At 36.8% G+C, this 14,937-nt stretch overlaps 1 pseudogene; it reads right to left on the reverse strand.

Moving 5' to 3' along the window:
• Window positions 1-1,112: 1,112 nt before the first annotated feature.
• Window positions 1,113-14,937, reverse strand: part of LOC128571810 (E3 ubiquitin-protein ligase UHRF1-like) — a 103,834-nt pseudogene continuing 90,009 nt past the window's right edge.

The raw sequence follows: 14,937 nt of genomic DNA on the forward strand, positions 1-14,937 counted from the left end.
AAAATGTTGAAATAAAAATTTTCGTACATATATATCTTTATTTGAAATGTCCATGAGGTTAAAGACATTCTTTGAGGTTCTTAAAACCTATTTTAAAAGTGTTTTCAGGAAAGTTCATAGTTTTAGCCCCTCCAGTATGCATTTGTCCATTTCACTACACCATGACCAAAATTAAATATATACATTCAAACATTCATTGTATTTTGATAGAGAAAGTGTATCTTTCTTTCTTTATAAAAAGGGTTAAAGTCTTGTAATAGAAAATAGTGATTTCTATCTCTTCTTCATTGAATTTTCTGATTATATCTTTTATTCATTTTTTACTTTAGTCTTGGTACTTTTTGTCTTTGATTTGTAACAACTTTTCATATATTAAAAATAACAGCCTTTTATTTATCCAGCGCTAAGTATTTTCCTATTTGTGTGATTTTTATTATATTCTGAATATTCGAAAGTAAATTTTTATGTGATCTTATCTATACATATTTGTCTATTCTTCCTTTTATTATCTTTACACTTAAAAAGTTCTGCCCTCTCCTGAGATAAATGTTAATGTTATTATAATTTTTTAATGATTTACTTTTACACATTTAACACATCTGGAATCTATTTTGTTATACCAATTATGGTGTCAATTCAGATCTCACTTTGTTATTTTCCAAATAGTAAACCAATTATTTTTCCTGTTCCTGCTCTTTTAAGATACCACCCAACCTAATCAATCTCTCTAAACACCTTAGCATGTTTCTGACCTTCCTGGTAATATGGCTTCCTCTTACAGTTGAATATTGGGCCTGCATTGTAACTCTTAATAGAGACAGATTTATTAAACAAACTAGAAAAGAAAATGAGCTACAAGGAGAGGGCAAGAGACCACCATAGCTTAAACAAATTCATTTCAGTGGAGATCATCACCCAATACTTTGTCAGCATTTATATAAAAGGTACATGCTCTGGGAGAGAGAGGAGAGTCTAGAGTGAGTGTACAAAAGATTCAAAAGTTAGTTTTGTTTACTTACTGGCTGTGTGTTCTTAGGTGACCCACTTCTCTGAAGTCTCCGGTCCTGTCTTGTCTTCCACAAAATGAAGATAATAATATCTATGTGAATAAAATACCTATACTCCTATAAGGTGCAAATACAGGCGAAAGAGAACTGAAAAATCCTTGTAAGGTTTAAAACTGTATTTAAAAAAATTTCAAAAACAGAAATGTTGATAATGCCCAGAATACTGTTAGGAAAATTAGCAATAAATTCACCAGAGAGGTACTGATTGTTTGCCAAGTCTTTTTCAGTAATTTCTGAAGTAAAGATGCCAACTTTTAGGACAAATGGGTATTCTGTAACCTGCTGACTGTGAACAGGGAGTTAAACACACACAACACAAAAGATCTTGTTTCGCTTTGGGGAGCTTTTTGGGCAGTTAAGCTCAATTCTGTGTGGTGGATTTCAGTGAAGCATGCAATAGAGTAAAAGGTAACAGTATTACTTTGTGTCTTGGCAACAACCACCTTGGATTCTCCTGTACAGTGAGGACCTATGAGAAAAAGAGACGATAGTCCTCGCCATAGTCATAACAAATAGAGCAAACATCACGCTTAGAGTTATCAATAAAAGTAGGTTCAACAAGTGCAATGTACAAAAACTCTCTCCTCTCTTAATTGCAGCAACTCTGTAGGTCCCAAGCATATGGTGCCAAAGCTGTGCTCTGTGCCTTTAGAAAGATGGAGGGAGCATGCTGGAGGACAGCCGGGAGGAAAACAACACAGCTGGTCCTGGGGAAGCAGTCCTGCTTCCAGCAGTAATCTGGAGGGCTTACTCCCCTTCTGCCTGCTTTAACTGTGCACCACGGACAGCTGAGCTCCCTGCCCTCCCAACCGTCAACCACGTCCATGCCGGCTTTTCTTCTCTCCTGCCTGACCAGGCCCTGACTCCTTGCTGCCTTCCCAGACTTCTGTGTCCTCACTTGGGGTGCCTGGCTTAATCCTCAGGTCAACAGTATGGGAGCTGCTAGAAGAAGGCTTTCCAAAAACATATTTGATGCGTGGAACTAACTCTCAAATGAATAGGAGAAAAAGTGCTATTGAAAAAAAATGCAAGATGCCACTCGCAGAGTGGGATGATATAGCCACAGCCAGGAAGGTTGAATTCCAGTGAAATGTGAGTTCCCTGGCTACTCACATTTACATTTTCCTCAGATCAGAGAGGAGATTTAAGAAAAAAAAAACTGTACTAAATAAAGCCAGCAATTAACTCCCCAACCTAGCTTGGCTTCTTTAACTTTTATTAGTAAAATCTCCAGAGGAATTTATTAGTCTTGAGAGCAATTAAAAGAAGGGAGGAATGCTATAAAGGGTGTATTATTTAGATGTGAACTATTCCAGAAAAAAATTGACTCTGTATATACCGTCTCATACCTAAATTTTATTCATGCAATGTATTTCCTGTTGATCTAGCTAGATTGCTACTCATGTGGAAGATTGAATTTGGATATAAACAAAGCATGTCACGTGCACCCTTCTCTAAAACCACCAAGTACAAATCCGAGCCCCAAACTGACTACAGTCTAAATAAATAAATAAAGCCATACTTTTTTTCTTATACTTAAGTCTTGAAATCAGACATGCATCTTAATTACATTTTCTTCTAATTTCTCAGCTCCTGTTAAGTATCTACCATGTAATAACCACAGCTAGGCATTTGCCCACAAATTTTCTCATTTAAACCACACAATAACCCTGGAAAGTTAGTATTATCATTTCAAATTCACCAGAGAACACAAGGCTGAAAGAGGTCACACAGCTATAACAGGCAGAACTGAAATTTTTATTTAGGTCCTCTGCTTCTAAGGCTTTACCACAGCTTGGCCTTCCTTTCCTAACCTCCTCTCTATATTCAGTTAGTAACAACAAAACAAGAAAACTATCATCATAGATTATACTTGAAAATTTAAGATACTGTTTTGTACACTTCAGTGCCTGTAGCTCAAGCGGCTAGGGCGCCAGCCACATACACCAGAGCTGGCGGGTTCAAATCCAGCCCAGGCCCGCCAAACATCAACGACAACTACAACCAAAAAATAGCCAGGTATTGTGGTGGGTGCCTGTAGTCCCAGCTACTTGGGAGGCTGAGGCAAGAGAATCACTTAAGCCCAGGAGTTGGAGGTTGCTGTGAACTGTGACGCCACAGCACTTTACCCAGAGTGACAGCTTGAGGCTCTGTCTTAAAAAAAAAAGATACTGTTTTGCTTCATATTTAAAGTCAGATTATAGATTTTCAAGTAGAAAGAAGACTCACAATCAGGCCACTCTCACCACTAAGTAAAAGTAGAGTAAAGGCAGAAGTCCAGCAGAGACAAAAGACAACACTCGGAAGGTGAGAAGAAATTCTGAGAAACTTCTGCCTCTGCCTGTATTTACTATCTCTATGTCTCTGAGTACATCATTTTACCTCTCAGAACCTCAGTTTCCTCACCTATAAAATGGAAAAAATAATTTATTTCCTATTCACTCCAGGAGTAAATCAGTGTTTAAACTACCCTAGCCCATGCCCAGAAAACAGTAGCTGAAAGGGTAAACCCTAAAGTTTTCAGGAGCAAGTTAACTGATTTGCAAATTACAAAGGATCAAGTTAAAAATACACTCACCTATAAAGCACCATATGTTTTATTATTATACACACATACATACATTAATTGGAAGACTATGAAGTAATTTCCCAATTTCAACATAAAAAAAATCAGAATATTTCAATTGGAAGCTAAAATGAATTGTTTAAAAAAATTAAAAATTGTATTCCACTCCCTCTCTCTCTCTACTGCCCCAAACTAAATCCTTTCCGGATAGTTTTTTGGAACAAAACCTCTTAGTAATGAGGCAAACGGATAAATACACCCACGCCTGGTGACTTGTGGTCATTCTTCAATAGTCATTCAGATCTTTCATTGCCTGCAACCAGTATACCCACAAACTCCATTCCATGCGTTTTGAAAAACAAAGCTGTCCCCTGCAGAAGTGGCACATGGCAAGCCTCACATTTTAGCAGCAGTAGCAACGGCAGCAGCAGCAACAGCAGCAGCCACAGCTGGAAAGAGAAAACAAAGGGAAAGATTATGATGGCTTTTAAAATGAAGAGTTACAGACAGTGCCTAAATTTAGCAAGCACTATCTTGAGATGATAAAGCCTGCTTAGTTTGATGGAAAAGCTGGTTGAAAAATTTTTTGTCTGGATTTTTAACATCAATATTCATTGATGATGAATTTAATCCCTTTAGTACTATGTTCAAGACAGATTGTATACAGAATCATGGACGTATTCTTCTTCTCCAGGCAAGAATGATCTGGGGTCTATGTGACGTTTATACCTTGAGTCCACCTTCCCTGAAATATTCAAGAGTTTGATGAAGCTATTCTCAGTATATCATCATCATCCTTCAAATAGCCTTAGCCTGAACCCTGTTAAGATTCAGAAACAGTGCTTCTAATGAACTCTAATTACATTTCATGCAAAATCTTACCTGCCCCCCAGGGAGAAAAAAAAAAAAAAAGGAACCAGAGTGATATATGGAAAAAACCTAGTTTGTCACTGTAGTCAAACAACCTGAACCCAGTCATTACTTGGGCATTTACCATCAGTACAACACAGAACATGTTTTTTGAATTCTCTAGTTTTCTTTATTCTGTAAAAGTGCTAGACCCATATTTACCTTTTAGGGCTAGCAACAGAATCAGTTAAGATGACATTGACCTAACAAAGTTCTTTCCACAGACTCAGTTCTTTGCAAGTGGTAATTATAATTATAATGAAGGAAACAAATCCCATAGACAGAACCATATTCATCTATAGCCACTAGCAGCTTTATTTCACACTATTTCTTTAGGCAAATTTCTCTGCACTCTACCTCAATATCAGGTTTAATCTTGTTACAAACTTACAGACTTTTCCATGTTTATAATTAGTCACCAGCATACGTCCCATAGAATACATTGTTTTTGGATCATGAAATTAGGCACATTAGAAAAAAAAATTAAGAGATGTGAAAAGACTTTGCAACCTGATGCAGCTAGCAGGAAGATTGCACAATCTTAATTCACAGGCGCAAGCACACCCACCCACACACCCAGGAAGTGTGGGGTCTTGTGGAAGTCAGTAGCTTATCCATTATGTACACTCCGGAGCTGTAAACAAGACCATGTGAGGACTCAGCTAGAATGCTTCCTCTGAGTCAGTATTAAGCAAACTTCCGAACTGTCAGAGAAGGAAATAAAGTCACTGAACCCCAAAGATAGAGTGCCAGAGACTGTGGGAGGTGCTTGCAATATTCTGTCAGAGATAGATGCAACAATTAAAGTACATTTTGTCATAAAAACAAAATACTGCTTAATAATTAATAGCTTGTATGAATTAAAATGGGTTGCAATCTCATAAGGAGTGTTCTATCAGAAATTTACATGACTTTTTATGTGACGTGGCAGAATATTTTGAAAACATTTTGTGTTTTACTTCGTAAGAATGTTAGCACGATTTTTTTATTTGGTAATAACTCCAGTGTCACAGTATCTAATATGATTTGATTCAGGATAAATTAGAAGCAAAAATCTCATCAACACTGAAATAAGTAAAATACCTGGAAATCACAGATTCTCAGAAATAGCATAGCATAGGGCACTAGAAAACACCCAGGCTTTGAAATTAGATGTGTTCCAACTTCACATTTTCTAAATTTGTGATCTTGAGCAAATCAAATCTTCTTTGAGGTATTTTGTCATCTATAACATTGTGATAGTCACAAGGCTGTTGCTGACATCAAACAAGATATTAAACAAGTAAACACTTTAACAAACATGAAGGGCTATGTGAATATGGGATATTTATAAACAATTCATTGCTTTAATCCATAAATGTTCTCAGATCAACTAAAACTGAGTTAGAAAGAAATCAGCTTTAGAATACCATGGAATTGTTTGCATGAAGTACATTATGAGTTCTAAAGCTTACTTCCATTTTGGCCTGCACTATATCTTAATCTTTAGGGGGGGAAATGATGAAAGTCACCTGTAGCTGAAAATTTGCAATTATAGCTGAATTATGAGAATTCAGATGCTCTAATTCTCATACAATTTTATTTCTGAGTTTAGATAAAGAAATCACTAATCATGAAAAAGAGGAAACAGACCATTTTAATCCTTACCAGTGTCCACAAAGTAGGATGTTTCATTAAACGTTGTCTGGGTGCTTAGACAGTAAAGAACATTACTATTTCCGGCAACCCAAAGCTTGACCTCACACTTGGACTTCGGAAGGTAAACTTCCTGAGAGGAAATTAAATACAGAGAACCTCTTCCAATTCGGGATACTTGTTCTGCCAAAAAAATCTGTTGAGAAATATCGAGACTAAGTTAATTTTTAAAAATTTACCCTTAAATACCAATAGAAAAAACAGTGGGGGGGGGTATTTTAATTTAGAATAGGAAATGAAATTAAAATCAAATATGTCCAAATATCCTTGCCTATTTCTCTGTAAACATATATTCTAAAGTAAGATGAAAGAGTTCCCTCCCTATAATATTTTTACATAAACTAACCTTGAGGCCTTAAAAACAAAAACATTCAACCAAGAAAAAAATGATTCAACCAAATGAAAAAGAAAAACTATATCAGGAATAATTTACATATGTGACATATATAAATCAAAATAAATACGGATTGTCCACCCTGTTTTCATTATCCGAGATCACTCAAGCTCCCTTCTTCCAGGTGTGATACACCTTCTAGGCTCAGTAGACACTTGGAGAGGTCACGTAGAGTCCATCCTTCAGGCAAATGAGACACTGTCCTTCTACAGAGGGAAATTCCACAAGCTTCCCCAGTTACACATTCCAGTGTCTACCAAACCTCACTGTCTGAAAATTTTTCCTTTTCTCTTATCTAAATCCCTCATGCTACAACTTAAGCCTGTTACCTCCTGTCTGGTCCCTAATGGAAATCATCTTAATCCCTCATAGATCAACCTCCTCACACTAGGCTCTTTTCAAATTCTGCAAAGCCAGGAGCCACGGAATCTCTAATTCCCTTTATTCACCACTCTCCAGTCATTGTTGTTACTCACCTGTGATTCTCTTCTAAATTTTATTTCTTCAATCTTATATTTATTTCAAATATCCTTTAGGAACGATTACCTTTTTAAAAAAAATTAAAATAATGAAAATTATTCAATAATTTTTCTATGCTAAAATAATTTCTTTTTTGAGGGTCAACCGTGTTTTATTTAAAAGTCAGAAATCAAAAAGATGGCAAAATATACAACAATGCCACATTTCTCACTAATCTTTTTACCATGCAGCCATGTGATGGATAGATGATTGTTATTTCTAAATGGATTAATAAGTGTTTTCAACTTATCAGTGTTGTGATCTGGTTAATACTTTTTATTTATTTTAATAGATTTAGGGAGTACAGATTGAATTCTGTTACATGTATATACTATATAGTCTAGACTTTTGGTGTACCCATTACCCCAAGTAGCATTCGTTGTACCCCGTAAGTAATTTTTCATCACTCACCCCCTCCCGGCCTCCCTCACCTGAGTCCCCAGTTTCCATCATACCACTCTTTCTGTATCCAGAGTCTAGCTCTCACTTATAAAGGAGACCATGCAGCATTTATTTTTCTATTCCTGAGTTACATCACTTAGGAGGATGGCCTCCAGTCCTATTCAAGTTGCTGCAAAAGACATTGTTTCATTCTCTCTTATCACTTCATGGGGGGTGTGTGTGTGTGTGTATAAATTTCTTAATCTACTCATCAGTTGATAGGCACTTTGGTTGGTTCCATACCATTGGTATTGTGAATTGTGCTACAATAAACACGCAAGGGTAGGTATCTTTTTGATATAATGATTTCTTTTCTTCTGGGTGGATACCCAATAGCAGGATTGCAGAATCAAATGTAGATCTTCTTTTAGTTCTTTGATAAATCTCCATACTGATCTCTAAAGAAGGTATACTAATTTATATTCCCACCAACAGTAGATAACTATTTCTCTTTCAATTGCAACCACACCAACATCTATTGTTTTTTGACTTTTTAGTAATGGCCGTTCTAACTGGAGTAAGATGGTATCTCACTGTGTTTTAATTTCCATTTCCCTGATGAAAACACTTTATTTTCAATTCTCTTTGCTCTTGCCCTCCTCCATGCCTATACATACATCATTGCTACATTATAATGTGTAATTTTATTGAATTTATTCCAAGTTTTTTATTTCTTCTTAAATTTCACAACCCAGAACATGCTTAAATGAACTGAAATAAAAACGATTCAGGTATAAAATTTATAATTAGAGTAATTTTCTCTCTTATTCAAGAGAATTAAATGATTGACTAGTAAGTACTAAAGTGCCCTGCTAGGTTCTAAGGATTCAAAGTGTTTAACAAATAGTCCTTTACCCACAATCAGGTCATAAGAAGACATGCAGCCAATTAACTAGAACAAAAAAGATTCTATTAGATGACTCCAGCATCTATCTAAACTATGCAACCTTACTGGGTGGGCTGAGTAAGCTGGACCACAGAGAAGGCAGACCCTGCAGAAGCCAGATGTGAGAAATCAGCTGGGAAGTGATCTGGAGGGGCAGGAGGTTTGGATAAATTGCCACAGCATCTACCATCTATAAGGAGGCCAGGGCACCAGGACAGAATGTTCAGTGCAATCCACTGTTTAACTGGGCCTCTGGGAGAGGATGTTTGGTCAAAGTATGAGCTCAGGGCAGCTGCCTGCCATATCTTTTCTGAATTATAGGAAGAGAGTTTTGATCACCAGAATTAAATGGCAGAAAAGGATGCCAATAGGGTAAGATAATTTAGGGGTAAGTCTTACTCAAGAATTACTTAATAATTCATGAAACAGTTTGATATCACCCAGAAAGCAAAAAAACAGAAATGGAAAAGTTTGTTCTAGTACCATAGTATTCTTGGACAAATCTCTCTTCAGGTCTGGCCTTTGGCTTCTTCACCTGCAAAAATGAATTTTGTTTACAGTGTATTACAGAGTTCAAATTCCAAAAAATAGCAAATATTAAAAATAACTCATTCTCCTCCAAAAAAAAAGTGAACATGCAATCCCTTCCTTAAAGAAAAAAACTATGTTTGTTTTCACTAAATCTTAAGCTTAGACTTTAAAATGTTATAAGTAGACTAGATCTGAAGAATTTTAGTTTTAAAAATTGAATTTTGGTTTTAAAATAGGATGGTAACTTTCAGCTTCATGGATTCTGACTGACGAGCAAAACAGCCCAATTATTCATTCATTTGTTCATTCATTCATTCAAAGAATACATGTTGGACATTACCACATACCAGGGTCTATACTAAGTACTGGTTAATACAAAATTCAAGTTTTGGAAAGAAAGATATGGCATACTTGCCACAGATAACTAAGGGAGTTTGATGAAAGATCTATTTGTAAAGGGTGTGAACAGCATTAAAGGAAGCTAAAGCCCTGTGGGGTAAGTGACAGTGAAGACAGGAAGAGAAGCCAAGTAGCTAAACTTTATCACCCTACATCATCAGAAAGAAAATAGTTAGGGACCTGCCTGAAAGGAGCTATGTCCTGCCACAGAGGCATATAGCTATCTTTTTTCTCATCCTCTACTTAAATGAACTGGACAGCAGGGGAGCCTGGCTGATGCAACTCTGAGGTCAACAGGATAAAGACATTGCTATTTTTTAAATACTTGTGTTTCTGTTTCAGAGAGAGACATTTAAAAAATTAAATAAATAAGATAACTTCAATAAGATAATCATGAGGGTTCTGAGGAATTTAAAATAAGGATGTGGCTGAGGAGGTAAAAAAAAGACCCTCTAAAGAGATGATATTTTAGCTAAGAAGGCAAAGATTAGAAGGGGGTTCTAGTTGGGAGAAATAGCAAATGTAAAGGTCCTGAGGCAGACGTTTGAAGGGGGTTTTTGGTGTGCTTGAGAATGATGGAAAAGGCCAAATACTTCTGGAATATGTTAAAGCAGTAAAAAGTATGAGATCAGAGTAGAAGGTATGGGCCATGCCTGGTAGAGGCCTTATTGATCACAAGGATTCTACTTCAAAGAAAGTGTTCTACTTTAGTGTAATAAGAAGCTAGTAAGTGAGTATATGCAGGAAAGCAATGCCATTTTCATTATGTATTATAGAAATAGCTTAGGCTGCTGCGTAAAGACTAAAGTTTAAAAGGACACAAGAACAGAAGTGAGGAGACAAGAGTATTTAGAAGTCCAGAGAGACTTGATGGTGGTTTGGAAAAAGATGGTAACATGGGAATCACGACAAAGATAATGTATTTTCAAATTGTGTATTAGTGCACTCAGGCTTCTGTAACAAAGTACCATAGACTAGATGGATTACAAATAGTAGAAATTGATTTCTCAGTCTGGAGGCTGGAAGTTCAAGATCAGTGCACCAGCATGGTCAGGTTCTGGGGAAGGCCCGCTATCCTGTCTTTTTGCTGGGTCCTCACCTGGTGAATGGGCCAATGGAGCTCTCTGGGCTGAGAATTCTCACGAATGGGGTTAATGCCCTTTTAATCCCATTTATGAGAATTCTGCCTTCATGACCTAATCACCTTCCAAAGGTGATTTGGAGACCCCATCTCCAAAAACTTCAGGTTTCAACATATGAATTTTGGGAATACATAGGCAATCAATTTATGGCAAATGGATTCAATATGATGAACAAAGAGAGAATAAAAAAGGATGACTCAGAGGGCGGCGCCTGTGGCTCAAGGAGTAGGGCGCTGGTCCCATATGCTGGAGATGGCAGGTTCAAACCTAGCCCCGGCCAAAAACCAAAAAAAAAAAAAAGGATGACTCAGAATTTTTTCCACTCAAGCATACATGCACTTCCTGCAACTTATACAGAACAACTTGCATTTTCCTAAACAGATAACATTCACTTATAATTCTCTGCCTTCAAATTTGTATATTTCTCTTTCATGAATATTCTTCCTTTCTGGTCTTCATACCTGATCCAGATAATTCCTTGTTCCAGATTCAGCTCTAGGAACACATGACTCAGGAACTTGTCCCTGACGTCTCTAGACTGAGTGGCTTCCCTCTTCAGGGCTCCTTCAACAACTTCTACATGCTGCCCTTACCACCTTCCTACTGACGTGGCTCTCTCAAACCCTAAGAGTGGAGATTTCTCATGGATGGGGTCTATGTCTTATTTATTTTTTAATCCCTTGTGCTTATCATGGCTTCTGACAAGCTGAATGACTTATTGACTGAAATAATGAAATATAAAAAGAGATAGTTTAGTGGATAATGAGATGACTTTTAAGATGGAGATATAAGAAGAGCTTCCATGGAGGAGTTGACACTGGAGTCAGATCTTCAAGAATAGGCAGGTTTGGGGCACTCAAATATAGGAGAAAGAGTGTTCTAGATGGAAAAAAAATGATGAGCAAAGGAACAGAGTGAAACAATGTTTGAAAGCCAGTTCAGTTTAGCTGGAGTATAGGGTCTGTTGTGAGAAACAATGAAAAAATAGAGTTAAAGATAAAGAGAAAATTATGGGGGCAGGTGGAGGGAAAAAGCATGTCACATATAGAGGAAGGAAGTTAAACATGCAAATAATGTTTAACTTCTCATCAGAAACAACGGAGACAGAAGATAATAAAGTATGTGCAAGTACTAAAGCGAAAAACACAAACAAAATTAAACCTATCACACTGGAATTCTATATCCGGTGAAAATATCCTTTGAAAAGGAAAGTAGATAAAAAATAAGAGGATTTATTAGCTGCAAGCCTACAGTTCAAAAAATTATTTATGTGAAGAAAATGGCTTCAGGTGAAAACTCAGAATTGTAGGAAAGAATGAAGAACAAAAGAAATGGTAAGTACATTACTAAATATAAAGACTATCTTTTGTAAATAAATCTTTTAATTTATTTAAAAGATAACCAAAAATTTAAAGACATCCAGGGAATACCAAATATCTGTCAAACCTTTTAACATAAGGATCAGAAACCAAGCAACAGACCTTCATAAGGGCACTTCACTGGAAATTTCAGGACTAAAGAAGACTCTATCTGTTTCTAGAGAGAAAAAAATTGGCACACACTGTATAGGGAACTTTAAACAGAATCGCATTGGGACTTTTCAATAGCAACATTGAAAATAAGAAGGGCTGGCCTTCAAATATTTGAAGAAAATAATTTCTAACATTTGAATCATAATTTATAATAATTCCATAATAATTCAATCATGCAGAAGGAAAAAGGTTGAGGGTTTTTAAGACTTTAAAAGTTTCATAAAATAATTAACCTTTCATGCATCCTTTTTAAAACTATTGAGGAGGTACCCCAAGACAGAAAGAGTGAAGTGTAAGAAATAGAAGTTTTGGCACAAGAGAATGTCAGTAAAGAGACATCTTAGAAGAACAGCTGTACACCAGATACAGAGATTAAAAATAGACTCTTCAGGTAGGAAGAAATTTCAAAACAACCTATTTAAACTATTTTCTGGACTATGTAGTAGACCCTTTCAATTTCATTTCTTAAGTCCTTCTGAAAGTTCTAATTGAATTATTTGTTAATGGACCCACCCTTCCATTTCTCCATTTATTTCCTTGGGTTATATCAGAGAATCATCAAGGAAAAGCAGCACAAAGCTGGGTAAATGATTATGGAAAGAAGTTTATTGGGATTCAGGATTTTTGTTTTAGTTTGAGCTTTCCCAAAAACAGAGCCTGAGGCAAAAACTTGTAAGTAGGGAAGAGGAGTGAGAGCCAGGGAGGAAGGGAGAGAGCCAGGGAAGAGTGAGGGACAGGTGCAGTATTTTATTATCACCCTTGTAGGTAACTAGCACTCAATCCCCTGGACTCTTCTAAGGAGTGTGTAGAATGTCTTTGGGAACTGTTTGCCTGAGGGTTGACTATTACTAGGCATCACTTTACATACCACCTTTGCTGGGGTTTGCTTTGGAGACGTAAATCCCTGTATATTTCCGGACTGAGCATGCTGGCTTGAACAGAAGGCTTCCCAAGGACAATGTGACACTGGAAAAACCTGAGGGCAATAATGTGAAACGCCCAGTCCTTGAGAAAAGATGTCAGCCTGCTGCGAGACAAATTACCCACTCATCTACACTGCACTCAAAGATGAGGCCAGGGGGACATGAGTCAGGAAGCCAGAAGCAACCACATAGTCTACCCTTTGTACCACTCAGGCATACATATGATCTGCAATACGTTCTATCCACCTTTAAGTCTTCAAGGTCATGGTCATCCACCATCTCCACACATGACTTAATAGATAAAATCTGTCGATAGAATAAGCTATAGTCTTCACTGCTACAACTGGTCCTGAAGTTGTTTCATATTCATCAGTCTCCTTCCTACCTCACCCACATTAGATTTTTCTCACCCTCAGTCAGCACTTCCACTTGTCTAGGAGTCTGGCCTAATAGGGTAACTCAGACATTCAACCTTGAACAGTCCACGCCCTCGACTACCTTATTCTTGTTAGGCCACATTTGCTGCAATTGCCATTCACCATTATCAATGGACATGTGAATGCCAAGAAATTTCCAGCACTTTAGCTATTTCAAATTGCCCAAAGCTCCCGTTTTCAATGTCTCCTTATCCTAAATCATTCCCCGTGAGAGTCTAGAACTCTACATCTTAGCCTGGGTTCCAGCAGACAGCAAAGCCTCTGGTGAAACCCAAAGGAGATCATGCTATAGAATATCAGAGGGGACTGAGGTGAATAAGGGAATGGGAAAAACATCTATTTTAAGGTACATTTTTAATATTACACGTCTGGGAAACGGCAGCTTAACTCTGGTATCTCGGGGACATGCAGAATGTATCTCAGGACTGTTTGCTAAAATAAAAACTTGGGGAAACATTTATCCCTAGCTTTCCATCCCTCATGGGTTGTTAACTTTCACAAACTGTTAGGCTTCATGTGTGAGCTCAGCAAGTAAAATCCCATTCTCAGGGGTGGCACTGAAGAAATTCTGAGGGGGAAAAGTGACAAGTGCATGATGTTCACTGGAGATGATAGTTTTAATATGAGTCAAATTCGGCATGTCTGTTGCTTCCAGGCTGAATCGGAGGTGAGACTGTGAAGATGTGAGCTAGGGTACCAAAGGCTGTGATAGAACCTTTTATGAGCTTCTCTGGGGGGCTTAATTTAGTAAAACTTAAGCAAATATCAAAGACTTTTAGATGGAAGAGTGACATATTTAGGTTTGTATTTTATAAAGATTATACTTGAGACACTGGAAAGGATGAATTAAGGCACAAATATGGGATGTAAAGTAAATTTGGGACCCTTCACCTACAGTTGTTTATGCATTAAAGCAGTGTCAGTGGAAATGAAAGAAGAGATAAATTTAGATGCTAAATCAATAAGGAAAAGTTGAGAAAAGCTTCACTTTGAAAATCAACTCAGAGATATTGTTCTAAGAATGTATTAGCCACTAGCCATTACCTGTCAATTAGTGGGTGGTATAGAGTTTGTGAGTGAGTTAATATGGTTTTAAACTTAAACTCAGGCCAATGAATGAATCATAAGGCCAGTCATTGTAGACATATACCAAAATAAATAATAAATAAATAAATAAATTCATGTGTTAACTGTGGTTATAAACAAAAAGATGAGTGGAGAAAAAATTGATGTAACTTTTCACTTGAGTTTTGAAATTATTGTTTTATAGCATTTTCATCTTTCAAATGAGCTGTTAATTAATATTAGGGTCTAAGCCAGAGGAAAACAAATACATTGGAAACTCAAAATGGAATTGCCTCTTTATGCACACATATAGGCAAAAAAAAGCTTTGTCTTCTATGTTTAGAAAATTTGGTGTTATACATTTGAAAAAAGTATTTTTTTAAAAAATGACATAAAAGGAAACAAAAAGTAATGTATGAAAAGACCTCTGC

This window comes from Nycticebus coucang, chromosome 2 (assembly GCF_027406575.1).
Source record: "Nycticebus coucang isolate mNycCou1 chromosome 2, mNycCou1.pri, whole genome shotgun sequence".
Classification (NCBI taxonomy): domain Eukaryota; kingdom Metazoa; phylum Chordata; class Mammalia; order Primates; family Lorisidae; genus Nycticebus; species Nycticebus coucang.